The sequence below is a fragment of the Oncorhynchus masou genome, unplaced genomic scaffold, assembly GCF_036934945.1.
Source record: "Oncorhynchus masou masou isolate Uvic2021 unplaced genomic scaffold, UVic_Omas_1.1 unplaced_scaffold_3607, whole genome shotgun sequence".
Classification (NCBI taxonomy): Eukaryota; Metazoa; Chordata; class Actinopteri; order Salmoniformes; family Salmonidae; genus Oncorhynchus; species Oncorhynchus masou.
In genome coordinates, this window is record NW_027010012.1 from 11,315 (window position 1) to 36,520 (window position 25,206).

The following is a 25,206-nucleotide window of genomic DNA, read 5'->3' on the forward strand; positions in this document are numbered from 1 at the left end:
TATTGTCATGTCAGGTCCCTACCTGCCCAGGGTGTAGTGTCATGTCTGGTCCCTACCTGCCCAGGGTGTAGTGTCATGTCAGGTCCCTACCTGCCCAGGGTGTAGTGTTGTGTCATGTCAGGTCCCTACCTGCCCAGGGTGTAGTGTAGTGTCATGTCAGGTCCCTACCTGCCCAGGGTGGAGTGTAGTGTCATGTCAGGTCCCTACCTGCCCAGGGTGGAGTGTAGTGTCATGTCAGGTCCCACCTGCCCAGGGTGTAGTGTAGTGTCATGTCTGGTCCCTACCTGCCCAGGGTGGAGTGTAGTGTCATGTCAGGTCCCTACCTGCCCAGGGTGTAGTGTAGTGTCATGTCTGGTCCCTACCTGCCCAGGGTGGAGTGTAGTGTCATGTCAGGTCCCTACCTGCCCAGGGTGTAGTGTAGTGTCATGTCTGGTCCCACCTGCCCAGGGTGGAGTGTAGTGTCATGTCAGGTCCCTACCTGCCCAGGGGTGTAGTGTAGTGTCATGTCATGTCTGGTCCCTACCTGCCCAGGGTGTAGTGGTGTCATGTCTGGTCCCTACCTGCCCAGGGTGTCATGTGGTGTGTCTGGTCCCTACCTGCCCAGGGTGCAGTGGTGTCATGTCTGGTCCCTACCTGCCCAGGGTGCAGTGTCATGTCCCTACCTGCCCAGGGTGCAGTGTAGTGGTCAGGTCCCTACCTGCCCAGGCTGCAGTGGTCCAATGTCAGGTCCCTACCTGCCCAGGGTGTAGTGTAGTGTCATGTCAGGTCCCTACCTGCCCAGGGTGCAGTGTCAGGTTCCTACCTGCCCAGGGTGTAGTGTAGTGTCATGTCAGGTCCCTACCTGCCCAGGGTGTAGTGTCATGTCAGGGTCCCTACCTGCCCAGGGTGCAGTGTAGTGTCATGTCAGGTCCCTCCCTGCCCAGGGTGTAGTGTCATGTCAGGTCCCTACCTGCCCAGGGTGTAGTGTAGTGTCATGTCAGGTCCCTACCTGCCCATGTCTGGTCCCTACCTGCCCAGGTTGTAGTGTAGTGTCATGTCTGGTCCCTACCTGCCCAGGGTGTAGTGTCCCTACCTAGTGTGTAGTGTCAGGTCCCTACCTGCCCAGTCATGTGTGCCCAGTGTAGTGTCATGTCAGGTCCCTACCTGCCCAGAGTGTAGTGTCATGTCAGGTCCCTACCTGCCCAGAGTGTAGTGTCATGTCAGGTCCCTACCTGCCCAGGGTGTAGTGTAGTGTCATGTCTGGTCCCTACCTGCCCAGGGTGTAGTGTAGTGTCATGTCTGGTCCCTACCTGCCCAGGTGTAGTGTAGTGTCATGTCTGGTCCCTACCTGCCCAGAGTGTAGTGTAGTGTCATGTCAGGTCCCTACCTGCCCAGAGTGTAGTGTCATGTCAGGTCCCTACCTGCCCAGAGTGTAGTGTAGTGTCATGTCTGGTCCCTACCTGCCCAGTCAGTGTAGTGTAGTGTCATGTCTGGTCCCTACCTGCCCAGGGTGTAGTGTAGTGTCATGTCTGGTCCCTACCTGCCCAGAGGTAGTGTAGTGTCATGTCTGGTCCCTACCTGCCCAGAGTGTAGTGTAGTGTCATGTCTGGTCCCTACCTGCCCAGGGTGCAGTGTAGTGTCATGTCAGGTCCCTACCTGCCCAGGGTGCTGTGTAGTGTCATGTCAGGTCCCTACCTGCCCAGGGTGCAGTGTAGTGTCATGTCAGGTCCCTACCTGCCCAGAGTGTAGTGTAGTGTCATGTCAGGTCCCTACCTGCCCAGGGTGCCTCCTGACTGGGTGTAGTACTTGTTGTAGTCTAGCCTGAGCAGCAGCTGAGCCAGGTCAGAGTTGATCTGGTGGTTTCTGACACCTGACAGGATCTTGAAGAGCAGGAAGGACTGACGACTGAAACCCTGAAATTACAGATGAAGTACTTCATTGTTTGCATTGGCCATTTAGCTAGCACCAAAGATTACAAGCAATTACTATAATATAGTAATATAGGCATGACAATGGGTGAAAGGTTATTGTTAGCAGTCCTAGCAGACAGCCTTACCTTGACCAAGATGTCCAGTTGGGCTGTTCCTCTCTCATCCAGCGGAGCCACGTTCTGGCTGACCAATGAGCAGAAGTTATGACACAGCTCCAGGATCTCATTCAGACAGTGGAACACCTGGGATCGGAGAGAAGACATTGGACAAAATTCAAAAATGAATGGGAAACCATAGCAAAGTGGTCCTTCAAGGCTGAATCCTAATTTGATAGTGTTGTTATGCATGATTAGCACTCAACACGCAATAACACGTTCAAGGTTGTCTTCATTTCAGTCGCGTTGTGCCATTGGGTCAGGTAAGTGGTTACCTTGTCAGGAAGCATATCAAAGTGACAATCTGATCATCTGCATAACGTGACTGCAATAAAGAAGACGTTGAAGTGGCCTTAAATTACTGCCACATTGTATTCACGTCAAATGCTAATAAATTGAGACACTAACCGGCTTGAGCAGGATGAAGGACTGTGCTAGCAGGTTGCTAAGGAAGTGGTCGTGGGCCAGCCGGATGCTCTCAAAGTCTCTGGTGGAGTTGATCTGCTGCAGCAGCTGAGAGAACTGAGACTCCAGCACGTCCACCTGAGAGAGGAGGTTAGAAATATGGCACCAACAACAAGGTCATTCATAGCCTGGTCATAGGAATAGATGTGTTGTCTTGCCAACTCCTATGACCACCTTTGAGCTGGCTATACAGATATGGGACCAGTTTTGAAAGAGGGCCTGAGCAGCAAAAACAAATGTGCATTGTAGTTGTAGAACAAAGAAAGGAATGCTTGTTTGCATTAATATGGCCGTGGTGCATTGAGCCTCTCAAATTTCCTCCCAAAGCTGAATATGAACAGGTAAAAAAACTATACAGTCTTGTCTTTACTACTGCTCTCTATTCTTAAAAACAGACCAGATGCACTGTACAGTACTTAGTCTTTGCATGTACAGATGACACGTGGTTGTGGCTCAGTTGGTAGAGCATGGCACTTGGAAAGCCAGGGTTGTGGGTTCAATTCCCACGGGGACAAGTATGGAAACGTACGCACTCACTACTGTGACAGTGTCTGCAAAATGACACTTGTTATTTCCTGGAGATATAATCACCTGTAGGTAGTACTGCAGATTGTCCACCAGGAAAGCCATGTGGTTACGTAGCCTCCACTTGACAGCGTCTGTCTGGTTGGATTTGAGGTGTTTCCTCTGCATCTGTAGAGCCCAGCAGTGCTGCAGCTCAGACTGCACCCGCCTCACACTCAGCAGGTAACGGAATATCACATTATACCTGGGAGACAGGACAGAGTCAGGGATATTACATTATACCTGGGGGAGGACAGAGTCAGGGATATTACATTATACCTGGGAGACAGGACAGAGTCAGGGATATTACATTATACCTGGGAGACAGGACAGAGTCAGGGATATTACATTATACCTGGGAGACAGGACAGAGTCAGGGATATTACATTATACCTGGGAGACAGGACAGAGTCAGGGATATTACATTATACCTGGGAGACAGGACAGAGTCAGGGATATTACATTATACCTGGGAGACAGGACAGAGTCAGGGATATTACATTATACCTGGGAGACAGGACAGAGTCAGGGATATTACATTATACCTGGGAGACAGGACAGAGTCAGGGATATTACATTATACCTGGGAGACAGGACAGAGTCAGGGATATTACATTATACCTGGGAGACAGGACAGAGTCAGGGATATTACATTATACCTGGGAGACAGGACAGAGTGAGGGATATTACATTATACCTGGGAGACAGGACAGAGTCAGGGATATTACATTATACCTGGGAGACAGGACAGAGTCAGGGATATTACATTATACCTGGGAGACAGGACAGAGTCAGGGATATTACATTATACCTGGGGGACAGGACAGAGTCAGGGATATTACATTATACCTGGGAGACAGGACAGAGTCAGGGATATTACATTATACCTGGGAGACAGGACAGAGTCAGGGATATTACATTATACCTGGGAGACAGGACAGAGTCAGGGATATTACATTATACCTGGGAGACAGGACAGAGTCAGGGATATTACATTATACCTGGGAGACAGGACAGAGTCAGGGATATTACATTATACCTGGGAGACAGGACAGAGTCAGGGATATTACATTATACCTGGGAGACAGGACAGAGTCAGGGATATTACATTATACCTGGGGGACAGGACAGAGTCAGGGATATTACATTATACCTGGGAGACAGGACAGAGTCAGGGATATTACATTATACCTGGGAGACAGGACAGAGTCAGGGATATTACATTATACCTGGGAGACAGGACAGAGTCAGGGATATTACATTATACCTGGGAGACAGGACAGAGTCAGGGATATTACATTATACCTGGGAGACAGGACAGAGTCAGGGATATTACATTATACCTGGGAGACAGGACAGAGTCAGGGATATTACATTATACCTGGGAGACAGGACAGAGTCAGGGATATTACATTATACCTGGGGGACAGGACAGAGTCAGGGATATTACATTATACCTGGGAGACAGGACAGAGTCAGGGATATTACATTATACCTGGGGACAGGACAGAGTCAGGGATATTACATTATACCTGGGGGACAGGACAGAGTCAGGGATATTACATTATACCTGGGAGACAGGACAGAGTCAGGGATATTACATTATACCTGGGAGACAGGACAGAGTCAGGGATATTACATTATACCTGGGGGACAGGACAGAGTCAGGGATATTACATTATACCTGGGAGACAGGACAGAGTCAGGGATATTACATTATACCTGGGAGACAGGACAGAGTCAGGGATATTACATTATACCTGGGAGACAGGACAGAGTCAGGGATATTACATTATACCTGGGAGACAGGACAGAGTCAGGGATATTACATTATACCTGGGGGACAGGACAGAGTCAGGGATATTACATTATACCTGGGGGACAGGACAGAGTCAGGGATATTACATTATACCTGGGAGACAGGACAGAGTCAGGGATATTACATTATACCTGGGGGACAGGACAGAGTCAGGGATATTATATTATACCTGGGAGACAGGACAGAGTCAGGGATATTACATTATACCTGGGAGACAGGACAGAGTCAGGGATATTACATTATACCTGGGAGACAGGACAGAGTCAGGGATATTACATTATACCTGGGAGACAGGACAGAGTCAGGGATATTACATTATACCTGGGGGACAGGACAGAGTCAGGGATATTACATTATACCTGGGAGACAGGACAGAGTCAGGGATATTACATTATACCTGGGAGACAGGACAGAGTGAGGGATATTACATTATACCTGGGAGACAGGACAGAGTCAGGGATATTACATTATACCTGGGAGACAGGACAGAGTCAGGGATATTACATTATACCTGGGAGACAGGACAGAGTCAGGGATATTACATTATACCTGGGAGACAGGACAGAGTCAGGGATATTACATTATACCTGGGAGACAGGACAGAGTCAGGGATATTACATTATACCTGGGGGACAGGACAGAGTCAGGGATATTACATTATACCTGGGAGACAGGACAGAGTCAGGGATATTACATTATACCTGGGAGACAGGACAGAGTCAGGGATATTACATTATACCTGGGAGACAGGACAGAGTCAGGGATATTACATTATACCTGGGAGGGAGAGTCAGGGACAGAGTCAGGGATATTACATTATACCTGGGGGACAGGACAGAGTCAGGGATATTACATTATACCTGGGAGACAGGACAGAGTCGTGGATATTACATTATACCTGGGAGACAGGACAGAGTCAGGGACAGAGTCAGGGATATTACATTATACCTGGGAGACAGGACAGAGTCAGGGATATTACATTATACCTGGGAGACAGGACAGAGTCAGGGATATTACATTATACCTGGGAGACAGGACAGAGTCAGGGATATTACATTATACCTGGGAGACAGGACAGAGTCAGGGATATTACATTATACCTGGGAGACAGGACAGAGTGAGGGATATTACATTATACCTGGGAGACAGGACAGAGTCAGGGATATTACATTATACCTGGGAGACAGGACAGAGTCAGGGATATTACATTATACCTGGGAGACAGGACAGAGTCAGGGATATTACATTATACCTGGGAGACAGGACAGAGTCAGGGATATTACATTATACCTGGGGGACAGGACAGAGTCAGGGATATTACATTATACCTGGGAGACAGGACAGAGTCAGGGATATTACATTATACCTGGGAGACAGGACAGAGTCAGGGATATTACATTATACCTGGGAGACAGGACAGAGTCAGGGATATTACATTATACCTGGGAGACAGGACAGAGTCAGGGATATTACATTATACCTGGGAGACAGGACAGAGTCAGGACAGAGTCAGGGATATTACATTATACCTGGGGGACAGGACAGAGTCAGGGATATTACATTATACCTGGGAGACAGGACAGAGTCAGGGATATTACATTATACCTGGGAGACAGGACAGAGTCAGGGACAGAGTCAGGGATATTACATTATACCTGGGAGACAGGACAGAGTCAGGGATATTACATTATACCTGGGAGACAGGACAGAGTCAGGGATATTACATTATACCTGGGAGACAGGACAGAGTCAGGGATATTACATTATACCTGGGAGACAGGACAGAGTCAGGGATATTACATTATACCTGGGAGACAGGACAGAGTCAGGGATATTACATTATACCTGGGGGACAGGACAGAGTCAGGGATATTACATTATACCTGGGAGACAGGACAGAGTGAGGGATATTACATTATACCTGGGGGACAGGACAGAGTCAGGGATATTACATTATACCTGGGGGACAGGACAGAGTCAGGGATATTACATTATACCTGGGAGACAGGACAGAGTCAGGGATATTACATTATACCTGGGAGACAGGACAGAGTCAGGGATATTACATTATACCTGGGAGACAGGACAGAGTCAGGGATATTACATTATACCTGGGGGACAGGACAGAGTCAGGGATATTACATTATACCTGGGGGACAGGACAGATTGAGGGATATTACATTATACCTGGGAGACAGGACAGAGTCAGGGATATTACATTATACCTGGGAGACAGGACAGAGTCAGGGATATTACATTATACCTGGGGGACAGGACAGAGTCAGGGATATTACATTATACCTGGGAGACAGGACAGAGTCAGGGATATTACATTATACCTGGGAGACAGGACAGAGTCAGGGATATTACATTATACCTGGGGGACAGGACAGAGTCAGGGATATTACATTATACCTGGGAGACAGGACAGAGTCAGGGATATTACATTATACCTGGGAGACAGGACAGAGTCAGGGATATTACATTATACCTGGGAGACAGGACAGAGTCAGGGATATTACATTATACCTGGGGGACAGGACAGAGTCAGGGATATTACATTATACCTGGGAGACAGGACAGAGTCAGGGATATTACATTATACCTGGGAGACAGGACAGAGTCAGGGATATTACATTATACCTGGGGGACAGGACAGATTGAGGGATATTACATTATACCTGGGAGACAGGACAGAGTCAGGGATATTACATTATACCTGGGAGACAGGACAGAGTCAGGGATATTACATTATACCTGGGGGACAGGACAGAGTCAGGGATATTACATTATACCTGGGAGACAGGACAGAGTCAGGGATATTACATTATACCTGGGGGACAGGACAGAGTCAGGGATATTACATTATACCTGGGGGACAGGACAGATTGAGGGATATTACATTATACCTGGGAGACAGGACAGAGTCAGGGATATTACATTATACCTGGGAGACAGGACAGAGTCAGGGATATTACATTATACCTGGGGGACAGGACAGATTGAGGGATATTACATTATACCTGGGAGACAGGACAGAGTCAGGGATATTACATTATACCTGGGGGACAGGACAGAGTCAGGGATATTACATTATACCTGGGAGACAGGACAGAGTGAGGGATATTACATTATACCTGGGGGACAGGACAGAGTCAGGGATATTACATTATACCTGGGGGACAGGACAGAGTCAGGGATATTACATTATACCTGGGAGACAGGACAGAGTCAGGGATATTACATTATACCTGGGAGACAGGACAGAGTCAGGGATATTACATTATACCTGGGAGACAGGACAGAGTCAGGGATATTACATTATACCTGGGGGACAGGACAGAGTCAGGGATATTACATTATACCTGGGGGACAGGACAGATTCAGGGATATTACATTATACCTGGGAGACAGGACAGAGTCAGGGATATTACATTATACCTGGGAGACAGGACAGAGTCAGGATATTACATTATACCTGGGGGACAGGACAGATTGAGGGATATTACATTATACCTGGGAGACAGGACAGAGTCAGGGATATTACATTATACCTGGGAGACAGGACAGAGTCAGGGATATTACATTATACCTGGGGGACAGGACAGAGTCAGGGATATTACATTATACCTGGGAGACAGGACAGAGTCAGGGATATTACATTATACCTGGGAGACAGGACAGAGTCAGGGATATTACATTATACCTGGGAGACAGGACAGAGTCAGGGATATTACATTATACCTGGGGGACAGGACAGAGTCAGGGATATTACATTATACCTGGGAGACAGGACAGAGTCAGGGATATTACATTATACCTGGGGGACAGGACAGAGTCAGGGATATTACATTATACCTGGGGGACAGGACAGATTGAGGGATATTACATTATACCTGGGAGACAGGACAGAGTCAGGGATATTACATTATACCTGGGAGACAGGACAGAGTCAGGGATATTACATTATACCTGGGGGACAGGACAGAGTCAGGGATATTACATTATACCTGGGAGACAGGACAGAGTCAGGGATATTACATTATACCTGGGGACAGGACAGAGTCAGGGATATTACATTATACCTGGGGGACAGGACAGATTGAGGGATATTACATTATACCTGGGAGACAGGACAGAGTCAGGGATATTACATTATACCTGGGAGACAGGACAGAGTCAGGGATATTACATTATACCTGGGGGACAGGACAGATTGAGGGATATTACATTATACCTGGGAGACAGGACAGAGTCAGGGATATTACATTATACCTGGGGGACAGGACAGAGTCAGGGATATTACATTATACCTGGGAGACAGGACAGAGTCAGGGATATTACATTATACCTGGGAGACAGGACAGAGTCAGGGATATTACATTATACCTGGGAGACAGGACAGAGTCAGGGATATTACATTATACCTGGGAGACAGGACAGAGTCAGGGATATTACATTATACCTGGGAGACAGGACAGAGTCAGGGATATTACATTATACCTGGGAGACAGGACAGAGTCAGGGATATTACATTATACCTGGGAGACAGGACAGAGTCAGGGATATTACATTATACCTGGGGGACAGGACAGAGTCAGGGATATTACATTATACCTGGGGGACAGGACAGAGTCAGGGATATTACATTATACCTGGGGGACAGGACAGAGTCAGGGATATTACATTATACCTGGGAGACAGGACGGAGTCAGGGATATTACATTATACCTGGGAGACAGGACAGAGTCAGGGATATTACATTATACCTGGGAGACAGGACAGAGTCAAGGATATCACATTATACCTGGGAGACAGGACAGAGTCAGGGATATTACATTATACCTGGGAGACAGGACAGAGTCAGGGATATTACATTATACCTGGGAGACAGGACAGAGTCAGGGATATTACATTATACCTGGGAGACAGGACAGAGTCAGGGATATTACATTATACCTGGGGGAGGACAGAGTCAGGGATATTACATTATACCTGGGGGACAGGACAGAGTCAGGGATATTACATTATACCTGGGAGACAGGACAGAGTCAGGGATATTACATTATACCTGGGAGACAGGACAGAGTCAGGGATATTACATTATACCTGGGGGACAGGACAGAGTCAGGGATATTACATTATACCTGGGAGACAGGACAGAGTCAGGGATATTACATTATACCTGGGGGACAGGACAGAGTCAGGGATATTACATTATACCTGGGGGACAGGACAGATTCAGGGATATTACATTATACCTGGGAGACAGGACAGAGTCAGGGATATTACATTATACCTGGGAGACAGGACAGAGTCAGGGATATTACATTATACCTGGGGGACAGGACAGATTGAGGGATATTACATTATACCTGGGAGACAGGACAGAGTCAGGGATATTACATTATACCTGGGGGACAGGACAGAGTCAGGGATATTACATTATACCTGGGAGACAGGACAGAGTCAGGGATATTACATTATACCTGGGAGACAGGACAGAGTCAGGGATATTACATTATACCTGGGAGACAGGACAGAGTCAGGGATATTACATTATACCTGGGAGACAGGACAGAGTCAGGGATATTACATTATACCTGGGAGACAGGACAGAGTCAGGGATATTACATTATACCTGGGAGACAGGACAGAGTCAGGGATATTACATTATACCTGGGAGACAGGACAGAGTCAGGGATATTACATTATACCTGGGAGACAGGACAGAGTCAGGGATATTACATTATACCTGGGGGACAGGACAGAGTCAGGGATATTACATTATACCTGGGGGACAGGACAGAGTCAGGGATATTACATTATACCTGGGGGACAGCACAGAGTCAGGGATATTATATTATACCTGGGAGACAGGACAGAGTCAGGGATATTACATTATACCTGGGAGACAGGACAGAGTCAGGGATATTACATTATACCTGGGGGACAGGACAGAGTCAGGGATATTACATTATACCTGGGAGACAGGACAGAGTCAGGGATATTACATTATACCTGGGAGACAGGACAGAGTCAGGGATATTACATTATACCTGGGAGACAGGACAGAGTGAGGGATATTACATTATACCTGGGAGACAGGACAGAGTCAGGGATATTACATTATACCTGGGAGACAGGACAGAGTCAGGGATATTACATTATACCTGGGAGACAGGACAGAGTCAGGGATATTACATTATACCTGGGAGACAGGACAGAGTCAGGGATATTACATTATACCTGGGAGACAGGACAGAGTCAGGGATATTACATTATACCTGGGGGACAGGACAGAGTAAGGGATATTACATTATACCTGGGAGACAGGACAGAGTCAGGGATATTACATTATACCTGGGAGACAGGACAGAGTCAGGGATATTACATTATACCTGGGAGACAGGACAGAGTCAGGGATATTACATTATACCTGGGAGACAGGACAGAGTCAGGGACAGAGTCAGGGATATTACATTATACCTGGGGGACAGGACAGAGTCAGGGATATTACATTATACCTGGGAGACAGGACAGAGTCAGGGACAGAGTCAGGGATATTACATTATACCTGGGAGACAGGACAGAGTCGGGATATTACATTATACCTGGGAGACAGGACAGAGTCAGGGATATTACATTATACCTGGGAGACAGGACAGAGTCAGGGATATTACATTATACCTGGGGGACAGGACAGAGTCAGGGATATTACATTATACCTGGGGGACAGGACAGAGTCAGGGATATTACATTATACCTGGGAGACAGGACAGAGTCAGGGATATTACATTATACCTGGGAGACAGGACAGAGTCAGGGATATTACATTATACCTGGGAGACAGGACAGAGTCAGGGATATTACATTATACCTGGGAGACAGGACAGAGTCAGGGATATTACATTATACCTGGGGACAGGACAGAGTCAGGGATATTACATTATACCTGGGAGACAGGACAGAGTCAGGGATATTACATTATACCTGGGGGACAGGACAGAGTCAGGGATATTACATTATACCTGGGAGACAGGACAGAGTCAGGGATATTACATTATACCTGGGAGACAGGACAGAGTCAGGGATATTACATTATACCTGGGAGACAGGACAGAGTCAGGGATATTACATTATACCTGGGAGACAGGACAGAGTCAGGGATATTATATTATACCTGGGGAGGACAGAGTCAGGGATATTACATTATACCTGGGAGACAGGACAGAGTCAGGGATATTACATTATACCTGGGAGACAGGACAGAGTCAGGGATATTACATTATACCTGGGAGACAGGACAGAGTCAGGGATATTACATTATACCTGGGAGACAGGACAGAGTCAGGGATATTACATTATACCTGGGAGACAGGACAGAGTCAGGGATATTACATTATACATGGGAGACAGGACAGAGTCAGGGATATTACATTATACCTGGGAGACAGGACAGGGTCAGGGATATTACATTATACCTGGGGACAGGACAGAGTCAGGGATATTACATTATACCTGGGAGACAGGACAGAGTCAGGGATATTACATTATACCTGGGGGACAGGACAGAGTCAGGGATATTACATTATACCTGGGGACAGGACAGAGTCAGGGATATTACATTATACCTGGGGGACAGGACAGAGTGAGGGATATTACATTATACCTGGGAGACAGGACAGAGTCAGGGATATTACATTATACCTGGGAGACAGGACAGAGTCAGGGATATTACATTATACCTGGGGGACAGGACAGATTGAGGGATATTACATTATACCTGGGAGACAGGACAGAGTCAGGGATATTACATTATACCTGGGAGACAGGACAGAGTCAGGGATATTACATTATACCTGGGAGACAGGACAGAGTCAGGGATATTACATTATACCTGGGAGACAGGACAGAGTCAGGGATATTATATTATACCTGGGAGACAGGACAGAGTCAGGGATATTACATTATACCTGGGAGACAGGACAGAGTCAGGGATATTACATTATACCTGGGAGACAGGACAGAGTCAGGGATATTACATTATACCTGGGGGACAGGACAGAGTCAGGGATATTACATTATACCTGGGGGACAGGACAGAGTCAGGGATATTACATTATACCTGGGAGACAGGACAGAGTCAGGGATATTACATTATACCTGGGAGACAGGACAGAGTCAGGGATATTACATTATACCTGGGAGACAGGACAGAGTCAGGGATATTACATTATACCTGGGAGACAGGACAGAGTCAGGGATATTACATTATACCTGGGAGACAGGACAGAGTCAGGGATATTACATTATACCTGGGAGACAGGACAGAGTCAGGGATATTACATTATACCTGGGAGACAGGACAGAGTCAGGGATATTACATTATACCTGGGAGACAGGACAGGGTCAGGGATATTACATTATACCTGGGTGACAGGACAGAGTCAGGGATATTACATTATACCTGGGAGACAGGACAGAGTCAGGGATATTACATTATACCTGGGGACAGGACAGAGTCAGGGATATTACATTATACCTGGGGGACAGGACAGAGTCAGGGATATTACATTATACCTGGGGGACAGGACAGAGTCAGGGATATTACATTATACCTGGGAGACAGGACAGAGTCAGGGATATTACATTATACCTGGGAGACAGGACAGAGTCAGGGATATTACATTATACCTGGGGGACAGGACAGAGTCAGGGATATTACATTATACCTGGGAGACAGGACAGAGTCAGGGATATTACATTATACCTGGGGGACAGGACAGAGTCAGGGATATTACATTATACCTGGGAGACAGGACAGAGTCAGGGATATTACATTATACCTGGGAGACAGGACAGAGTCAGGGATATTACATTATACCTGGGAGACAGGACAGAGTCAGGGATATTACATTATACCTGGGAGACAGGACAGAGTCAGGGATATTATATTATACCTGGGAGACAGGACAGAGTCAGGGATATTACATTATACCTGGGAGACAGGGCAGAGTCAGGGATATTACATTATACCTGGGGGACAGGACAGAGTCAGGGATATTACATTATACCTGGGGGACAGGACAGAGTCAGGGATATTACATTATACCTGGGAGACAGGACAGAGTCAGGGATATTACATTATACCTGGGAGACAGGACAGAGTCAGGGATATTACATTATACCTGGGAGACAGGACAGAGTCAGGGATATTACATTATACCTGGGGGACAGGACAGAGTCAGGGATATTACATTATACCTGGGAGACTGGACAGAGTCAGGGATATTACATTATACCTGGGAGACAGGACAGAGTCAGGATATTACATTATACCTGGGAGACAGGACAGAGTCAGGGATATTACATTATACCTGGGAGACAGGACAGAGTCAGGGATATTACATTATACCTGGGGGACAGGACAGAGTCAGGGATATTACATTATACCTGGGAGACAGGACAGAGTGAGGGATATTACATTATACCTGGGAGACAGGACAGAGTCAGGGATATTACATTATACCTGGGGGACAGGACAGAGTCAGGGATATTACATTATACCTGGGAGACAGGACAGAGTCAGGGATATTACATTATACCTGGGAGACAGGACAGAGTCAGGGATATTACATTATAGCTGGGGGACAGGACAGAGTCAGGGATATTACATTATACCTGGGAGACAGGACAGAGTCAGGGATATTACATTATACCTGGGAGACAGGACAGAGTCAGGGATATTACATTATACCTGGGGGACAGGACAGAGTCAGGGATATTACATTATACCTGGGAGACAGGACAGAGTCAGGGATATTATATTATACCTGGGAGACAGGACAGAGTCAGGGATATTACATTATACCTGGGAGACAGGACAGAGTCAGGGATATTACATTATACCTGGGAGACAGGACAGAGTCAGGGATATTACATTATACCTGGGAGACAGGGCAGAGTCAGGGATATTACATTATACCTGGGGGACAGGACAGAGTCAGGGATATTACATTATACCTGGGGGGACAGGACAGAGTCAGGGATATTACATTATACCTGGGAGACAGGACAGAGTCAGGGATATTACATTATACCTGGGAGACAGGACAGAGTCAGGGATATTACATTATACCTGGGAGACAGGACAGAGTCAGGGATATTACATTATACCTGGGAGACAGGACAGAGTCAGGGATATTACATTATACCTGGGAGACAGGACAGAGTCAGGGATATTACATTATACCTGGGAGACAGGACAGAGTCAGGGATATTACATTATACATGGGAGACAGGACAGAGTCAGGGATATTACATTATACCTGGGAGACAGGACAGGGTCAGGGGATATTACATTATACCTGGGACAGGACAGAGTCAGGGATATTACATTATACCTGGGAGACAGGACAGAGTCAGTGATATTACATTATACCTGGGGACAGGACAGAGTCAGGGATATTACATTATACCTGGGGGACAGGACAGAGTCAGGGATATTACATTATACCTGGGGGACAGGACAGAGTCAGGGATATTACATTATACCTGGGAGACAGGACAGAGTCAGGGATATTACATTATACCTGGGAGACAGGACAGAGTCAGGGATATTCAATATAGCTGGGGGACAGGACAGAGTCAGGGATATTACATTATACCTGGGAGACAGGACAGAGTCAGGGATATTACATTATACCTGGGGGACAGGACAGAGTCAGGGATATTACATTATACCTGGGAGACAGGACAGAGTCAGGGATATTACATTATACCTGGGAGACAGGACAGAGTCAGGGATATTACATTATACCTGGGGGACAGGACAGAGTCAGGGATATTACATTATACCTGGGAGACAGGACAGAGTCAGGGATATTATATTATACCTGGGAGACAGGACAGAGTCAGGGATATTACATTATACCTGGGAGACAGGGCAGAGTCAGGGATATTACATTATACCTGGGGGACAGGACAGAGTCAGGGATATTACATTATACCTGGGGACAGGACAGAGTCAGGGATATTACATTATACCTGGGAGACAGGACAGAGTCAGGGATATTACATTATACCTGGGAGACAGGACAGAGTCAGGGATATTACATTATACCTGGGAGACAGGACAGAGTCAGGGATATTACATTATACCTGGGGACAGGACAGAGTCAGGGATATTACATTATACCTGGGAGACTGGACAGAGTCAGGGATATTACATTATACCTGGGAGACAGGACAGAGTCAGGGATATTACATTATACCTGGGAGACAGGACAGAGTCAGGGATATTACATTATACCTGGGAGACAGGACAGAGTCAGGGATATTACATTATACCTGGGGGACAGGACAGAGTCAGGGATATTACATTATACCTGGGAGACAGGACAGAGTGAGGGATATTACATTATACCTGGGAGACAGGACAGAGTCAGGGATATTACATTATACCTGGGGGACAGGACAGAGTCAGGGATATTACATTATACCTGGGGACAGGGACAGAGTCAGGGATATTACATTATACCTGGGAGACAGGACAGAGTCAGGGATATTACATTATACCTGGGGGACAGGACAGAGTCAGGGATATTACATTATACCTGGGGGACAGGACAGAGTCAGGGATATTACATTATACCTGGGAGACAGGACAGAGTCAGGGATATTACATTATACCTGGGGACAGGACAGAGTCAGGGATATTACATTATACCTGGGAGACAGGACAGAGTCAGGGATATTACATTATACCTGGGGGACAGGACAGAGTCAGGGATATTACATTATACCTGGGAGACAGGACAGAGTCAGGGATATTACATTATACCTGGGAGACAGGACAGAGTCAGGGATATTACATTATACCTGGGAGACAGGACAGAGTCAGGGATATTACATTATACCTGGGAGACAGGACAGAGTCAGGGATATTACATTATACCTGGGAGACAGGACAGAGTCAGGGATATTACATTATACCTGGGAGACAGGACAGAGTCAGGGATATTACATTATACCTGGGAGACAGGACAGAGTCAGGGATATTACATTATACCTGGGAGACAGGACAGAGTCAGGGATATTACATTATACCTGGGAGACAGGACAGAGTCAGGGATATTACATTATACCTGGGAGACAGGACAGAGTCAGGGATATTACATTATACCTGGGAGACAGGACAGAGTCAGGGATATTACATTATACCTGGGAGACAGACAGAGTCAGGGATATTACATTATACCTGGGAGACAGGACAGAGTCAGGGATATTACATTATACCTGGGAGACAGGACAGAGTCAGGGATATTACATTATACCTGGGAGACAGGACAGAGTCAGGGATATCACATTATACCTGGGAGACAGGACAGAGTCAGGGATATTACATTATACCTGGGAGACAGGACAGAGTCAGGGATATTACATTATACCTGGGAGACAGGACAGAGTCAGGATATTACATTATACCTGGGGGACAGGACAGAGTCAGGGATATTACATTATACCTGGGGGACAGGACAGAGTCAGGGATATTACATTATACCTGGGAGACAGGACAGAGTCAGGGATATTACATTATACCTGGGAGACAGGACAGAGTCAGGGATATTACATTATACCTGGGGGACAGGACAGAGTCAGGGATATTACATTATACCTGGGAGACAGGACAGAGTCAGGGATATTACATTATACCTGGGAGACAGGACAGAGTCAGGGATATTACATTATACCTGGGAGACAGGACAGAGTCAGGGATATTACATTATACCTGGGAGACAGGACAGAGTCAGGGATATTACATTATACCTGGGACAGGACACGGTCGTGGATATGCCATGACGATAGTGTCAGTTTCAGGAAGACTAGCTAAGTCTAAACTGAATCGACACAACTGATCATAAGGAAAATATATTTTTTACCTTTATTTAACTAGGCAAGCAGTTAAGAACAAATTCTTATTTTCAATGACGGCCTAGGAACAATGGGATAACTGCCTGTTCAGGGGCAGAACAACAGACTTGTGAGGAATATAAAAACATGACGGTACAAACAATGGTTATATACACTCACTGGCCAGTGTATTAGGTATACCCATCTAGTACTGGGTCAGACACCCTCCAGAACAGCCCGGATTCCCTTCTTTAGTTAATAACCAAATACAGACCTAAGAAACAACAACTTACAGATGCACACAATCAACGACTACATCTCCCCTGTCCAGACCCGCATGCTCACACCTCCATCCACAGTGCATTGTTGTTTATCACATGGCCTGAAACAGCACCGTTCTGTTTCTCTCAGTAGCCCCGCTCTTTCAATATGTAAATAATAAATCATTAGGTTTTCCAAGATGAGTTATGAGCCTGAATTCTTTGGGGAATGGATTCGACAAGCCGGACATGTTCCACAGGGATGTTGTTCCATGCTGACATGATGGCACCACGCAGTTGCTGCAGATTGGCTATGGTCTACCAGCATCCATCGGACTGTACTATTGACACCAGGCAGGATGGGTTCCATGGACTCATCCTACATCAACATGATGCAACAGGACACGGATTCGTCGGACCAGGCAATGTTTTTCCAATCCTCAGTTGTCCAGTGTTGGTGATGCCCACTGGAGCCTCTTCTTATTGTTTGTACCTGTTAGGAGTGGAGCCCAGTGTGGTCGTCTGATGCAATAACCATCTGTGACAAAGGTTGGCGAGTTGTGCGTTCCGAGAAGCTGTACTGCAGACCACTGTTGTACTGCGCCGTTATTTGCCTGTTTGTGGCCCAACTGTTAGATTGCATGATTCTTACCATTCTCCTTCAACCTCTCATCAACGAGCGGTTTTTGCCCACAGGACTGACGCTGACTGGATGGTTTTTTGTTTGTCACACCATTCTCTGTAAACCCTAGACACTATTATGCGTGAAAAGCCCAGGAGGGAGGCCGCTTGTGAGATACTGATCCGGCACGCCTGGCAGCGAAGATCATACCAGTCACTTAGGTCAGTCATTTTGCCCATTCTAACGCTCAATCGAACAGTAACTGAATGCCTCAATGCCTGTCTACCTGCATTATATAGCAAGCCACAGACTCACTGTCTGTAGGGAGATCCATGTTCGTGAACGGGTGGTGTGCCTAATAAACTGGGAGTGTTCAAATATTCCATTGTCTGTTTGCACAAACATTTGCTAATGGATACCACTTCATGTTAAAGGTAGAGTCCGCAATGCACAAAGTAAAAGCAATATTGTGTCGATTTCCACAACTACTAAGAGCATTGAAGCACGAGGCTAAACTTCTCCACTGTTACGGGTCCTGCGGCAATCACATTGGGCCCTGGTCAAAAGTAGTACTATATAGGGAATAAGGGACCATTTGGGAGGCAGACGTTGCCTGCTGTACAATACTCACTTCTCCAGAACGGCAGGGGTGAAGAGGATGTGCAGGGGCCACTGACCTTGTAGGCCAAGCCCAGAGCAGCCCAGCCCGTAGGGGGCACCTCCCTGGGGGAGACTCCTGCTGGAGTGGCCCCTTCCCCTGGTCCCTGTGGCATCTGAGAACACAATCATACCGTTAGCCACAGGATGGCTCCACACCAGAGGATGTCAGAGAGTTGAGCGGTTTGAAATCTCACTCATGGACCAGTCTTAGTTAACCACTCTGCCGCTCAACATCCTTCCTCCTGCTCTGCTAAATAAATAGTTTTAAAACGCCACAGGAACAAACAAAACTGCTGCTCCAAATTCACCCCATTCATTTTTTGGTTAAAAGAATTTAACAAACACCCCATATACTTGTGACTATGTTCCATTTGTTTTTGAAGTAGGCTGTCATAAGAAGGTTCAATATAGGTTACTAAACAAGCACCAACCTAGGTGATAGTTGTGGCCACTGTGTTAAAAACAAGTAGCTTTTTCTCTAATCGATTGATGATCAGATACGTCAGTTATAACTGGTTCTGTTGAACTCAAATTTTACACTTGATAGACAACTTTAGTAATGTTACAACTTAGACTATTTTTTAACAATAGCCTATATAGAAACCAAAACATTCTGGTGCTGCTGCATGGCCCCATTGGTTGACTTTATAATTATACAGCCTGTGACAGATTTCTTGGTCGACTCATATCAACATCTCTGCGCATTAGTGGTGGGGTAGGCTAAATAAATACAACAGAACAGACCTTAATAAAGAATGGTGATGAAGGAAATTGAAAATGGTGGACAGAGCATGGCCTGAGGTCGTGGTTGAACAGTACCGGAGCAATTGGGAGAGAAGGCCAACGATCCTACATTTTTTTTAAATTAATTTATTATTATTTTTTTTTTTTTTTTGTTATTCAGCCAAATAAACACACACTCCATTCCTCTCCACATCCTCTGATCCACTCCATCACATTGTTCACAAGATGGCACACACTGGGTAGAAGACATAGAAGAATGGACCATCCCAAATAGCACCCTATACCCTATGAAGTGCACTACTTTGACCAGACCTTGTGAAGAATAGTGCATTATTAAGTGGATTAGGGTGCCAAGTTCAACAGCCTTCTTTCTCATCTGCTTTAAAAGATACCAGGTGACTCCCAGTACACATCCATCAGATTGCCTTCTCTCATCTGGTGTTGCCAGGTTTTGGCAGGAGTGCTGAGAGAGAGATGACCAAGACAGGCATGCCTAGACTGTTTACTGTTAGCCACCAGATGGCAGCAACTGGTTACAAGAAAATATACTGGAGCACACAGCTGCGGGCCTAATATGTTCCTTACCCTTCCTTGGCCCTGACCTTTCCATGTGTACAGGTCTGAATGGCATAAGAAGGTATAAGAAGTGTCATGGTGGACCTTCCACCACATTACAGATCTGCAAACATGGAAGAGTAAGTTAGGGCCATGTGGTAGTAGGGAGCAGACCTGTGTTCAAATACTATTTAGGTATTTCAATTACTTTCAAAAGACATTTCAAAGTAAATATTTTCTTTGAAAATTCAACTAGCTGAATATTGGAATGCATTTGGAAATACACTTAAGGTATTGGCATGTATTACAAAATACACTGAAAATAAGTATTTCAAAAACAAATACTCAAATAAACATGTACTGAGCCCAGGTCTAGTAGGGAGTGAAAAGAAAACTCTAAGCAGCTCTAGTTAAACATACAGTTAGATCTCCTAGACTCCTCGTAGAGGGTTTCTGCTCCAATGAAAAGCCACTCTGAGGAACAAACCTTTGCTCTCCTTCCCCTGGTAGTCGATGGTGAGGTGCAGGAGAGGCAGGAGGTTGTCGTCGCCCAACAACACCTTGTGGGCAGCCTGCTGAAAAGGCCACATTTACATCTGTGGAAGAAGGGTGGAGAAAACAGCCACTGTTAGATCCAAAGAATGACTGCACACACATGAACCTGTTCATATTCTTCCATCCTTTCCTTCCTTCCTTGGAATAACAACAATCATAAATGCCTGGGTTGGTGAAAGATATTTACTGGAACCCCTACTTTGACCTAGCCACAGTGTTAGATCAGTGATCACTTCAAGAAAGGAGGAAGTTAGGATCCAGTTTAAACTGCATTTTTAAGTATTCCAAAAGGACCATGGTTTGTGATTGAATAAAGGGGGAATTTTCCATAAGATGAAGTAGGCCCTTAGGAGGTAGAATGCACTATCAAGTTTAGATGTCTGTTAGAATAAACTGATCCTGGATCTGTAAACATACCGTGTTCAGTGACAGCCGGGGCGGGGTCTTGAGCATGTGCTGAGCGTGGTCAATGAACACCTGGTACAGCTCGCCACGGCCCAACAGATAAAAGTCCTTTATGATCTAGCAGGGAAAGAGAAACGGGCGTGTTTGAGGGGTCAGCTTTAACAAGGCGAGGCACAGAATCACTCATCTTGATCACATAAGGAGTAGTTATTTGAGATGCAAGGGGATTTGTAGATAAGTGATTCTCAGCAGTCTGACAGCAATGTAGTCGAGCTCAAACATGACCACTAACAATCTGAAATCAACTGTAAACTGTCACAGCTAGATAGTCCAAATACAAACCTTCAGTTGCCCCAGGAGATCAGATCTTCCACCATTAATGTCCACAGGTGCTGCAAATAGAAGGATACATTCATTCACAAACTGTTGATTGGATTCACATACCGACGACTAATGTATGGAGTTATTGAGATGAATATGGCCCTAATATCAACTGAATAGAACAGGACCTTTTTGTCCAGCTGATAGTGGGAAGCTGCAGCAGACTTACAACACATCTGACATTTCCTCAGATATGTTGAAGTGCTACGCCACCTCTGCCACGGTGCTGCGGATGCCGTCTGCAGAGGTTCTCAAAGTCCACTAGGCTGAAGAGGGGCTGCTGTTTGAGACGGTGCAGCTCTGTTGCAAACATGTCCTCCTGGTGCTTCAGTATAGAGCCTGGACACAAACACACACAGAGGGAGGAAAACATGATCCATCAAATCTTCCAAAATCTTTCATTCCAAGTTGAACGTGGATCTCCTGAAGTGATATTGTCGCAATATGTTACATTGAAGTAGTGCTCGGCGAGATAGTTTGGTGATTTTTTTGTTGTTGAAGTTTTTAGAGAAGTGTAGCAACCAAAGCAAACCAAATAGATGCCAAAATCAGCAATAATACTAATGGTGCTTACCTGAGTGAGGGTGAAATGACAGAAAACGCCCCTTTCTCCTCCTCTACTGTTTCCCTACTGTAGCTAAATCATTAACAAGTCAACGTGAAACGAGCCACAGCTAATAACAAAAGGTACATGTGTGGACCAGGTTCTCACCAGCTCTGGGACGGGCTGTGGTTGTGGTTCTCAAACATCTGGATCGGACTCCCCCACGAAGAGGATCTTCTCAGCCACGCGGATGGGAACGTAGGAGGGCAGCATCTCAGCCCGCAGAGAACTGCTGCAGGGACGGAGCCAGCATGTTCTCTTCCTCTATCAGCCTCTACAACGGAATACAGACAACAGCATCGTTCATTAGGAACACAATGGAAAACATTTTCAAACAGAAAACGAAAATGAGCATGTCTTATTGGACCAGTCTTGGTACTACTTCCTGTTTCAGTTAGTTTTTCCTGCTTTGTGCATTATGAAAATGACCCAAATCAGCCGCCTGAAACTGACTGGAAGTACATACAGACTTTTAGATCTTATCCATCCTACAATCTTTACTCTAACAGTAGTGGTGCAAGCTTTACACTAACGCAAGCACTTCAAATCCAAGTGGACAGATAAAGTGCCAAGGTATGAAGTAGGATGAAATTACCCATAGACACTGATCTTAGGTCAGTTTTGCCTCCCCACCCGATATTTAAGTTTAGGATTTTGGGGAAGATATAAACTGAACCTGAAGCTGTGCCTAAGGGCAACTTCTACCCGCCATCTCACTAGATTCTGTAGTTCTCTCAGCTGGAAACATGGATGCAATTGGCAATAGATGCTGATCTAGAATCAGTTTTTCCTCTTACCTTAGATCAGCCAGTTAAGATTTGAGGAAGATATAAGCTGATCCTGAATCTTAGCATAAGGGCTCTCACCAGGTCCTGTAGTTCTTTCAGCTGTTTACCACTGAGGCCTCCAATCCCCAGGTCTTCCTCGTCCTCCTCCTGGTTGGCGGCGGCCCCTCCAGCGCTGGGCCCCTGCTTCACATAGAACTCCTCACTCTGGTCCAGCAGCAGACCGTGCAGCATCCACGCCGCCAGCTGCTTGTACATCACCCCGTGGCACACCGCCAGGATCCTGAGTAGACAGACAGAAGAGAGATCCTTTATGTTGTGTTGCCCTAAGAAACACCAGCCAGGTATCAGTATAGATTCAAGTGTTTATGTGTAGGAGGGGATGACATGTGTCATGGGAATAATTTATCCAGGGGAGAAATAACGAATTTTAAAAAATACACGCCCCGGGATCTTAACCCCTTCAGGTTTTGCCTGGAAATATGGCTTGCAGCATCAGTTTCAGGATGACACCACACATGCAGCATAGATCCAAGTAATAGCATAAGCAATGCATAAAGCTTCTATAAGAGGCTAACTTCACATTTGAGTGAAAAAGTTGTGGCCATAACTTACTTCTCCAGGGCCATGCGAACAGGGGGCAGACCTCCACAGCTGTGCTTGTACACCGTCTCCAGGATCTGACAGCCGTGGATCTAATTAGGACAGACAGGATATGACCTCATTTCCATATTCCACACTAATTGATTCAACTGTGCCTACCCATGATGCACTCTGCTCTGAGCGCTGTGACAACTTTGTGCCCCTGTACCACTGTAGCCACCATGATGAACTTTAAATTGGGAGAAAGATGGTATTGTTACAGAAAAATTCTAAACTAAGTCACATTAGAAATGTGTTGACCTTTGAGAACACAAATAGTTTTTGGAGAGCGCTATGGGTGTATGAAAAGTGCTTTATGAGTGTCTTAAATCATTTCCTCCGAAGTAATTGTGTTTGTGTGATTTCTCAGTCATATCAGAAGGAGTGAATACTTGTGTCTCCAATGTAATGCCCTTATCGTCTGGGACTGTACTGTCTTGTCTCCATGGTAATGCCCTTATCTTCTGGGACTGTACAGTCTCATCTCCATTGTAATGATCTTATCTTCTGGGACTGTACTGTCTCGTCTCCATTGTAACGCCTTTATCTTCTCGGTCTATTGTCTTGTCTCCATTGTAATGCCCTTATCTTCTGGGACTGTACAGTCTCATCTCCATTGTAATGCCCTTATCTTCTGGAACTGTACTGTCTTGTCTCCATTGTAATGCCCTTATCTTCTGGGACTGTACTGTCTTGTCTCCATTGTAATGCCCTTATCTTCTGGGACTGTACAGTCTCATCTCCATTGTAATGCCCTTATCTTCTGGGACTGTACTGTCTCATCTCCATTGTAACGCCTTTATCTTCTGGGACTGTCTCGTCTCCATTGTAATGCCCTTATCTTCTGGGACTGTCTCGTCTCCACTGTAATACCCTTATCTTCTGGGACTGTACAGTCTCATCTCCATTGTAATGCCTTTATCTTCTGGGACTGTCTCTCGTCTCCATTGTAATGCCCTTATCTTCTGGGACTGTCTCGTCTCCACTGTAATGCCCTTATCTTCTGGGACTGTACAGTCTCATCTCCATTGTAATGCCCTTATCTTCTGGGACTGTACTGTCTCGTCTCCATTGTAATGCCCTTCACCTTCTGGGACTGTCTCGTCTCCACTGTAATGCCCTTATCTTCTGGGACTGTACTGTCTCGTCTCCATTGTAATGCCCT

The 25,206-nt window shown here is 45.9% G+C and overlaps 1 pseudogene; it reads right to left on the reverse strand.

The window, feature by feature from the left end:
• Positions 1-1,752: 1,752 nt before the first annotated feature.
• Positions 1,753-25,151, reverse strand: LOC135534582 (gamma-tubulin complex component 4-like; annotated as a pseudogene).
• Between the last annotated feature and the right edge of the window lie 55 nt (positions 25,152-25,206).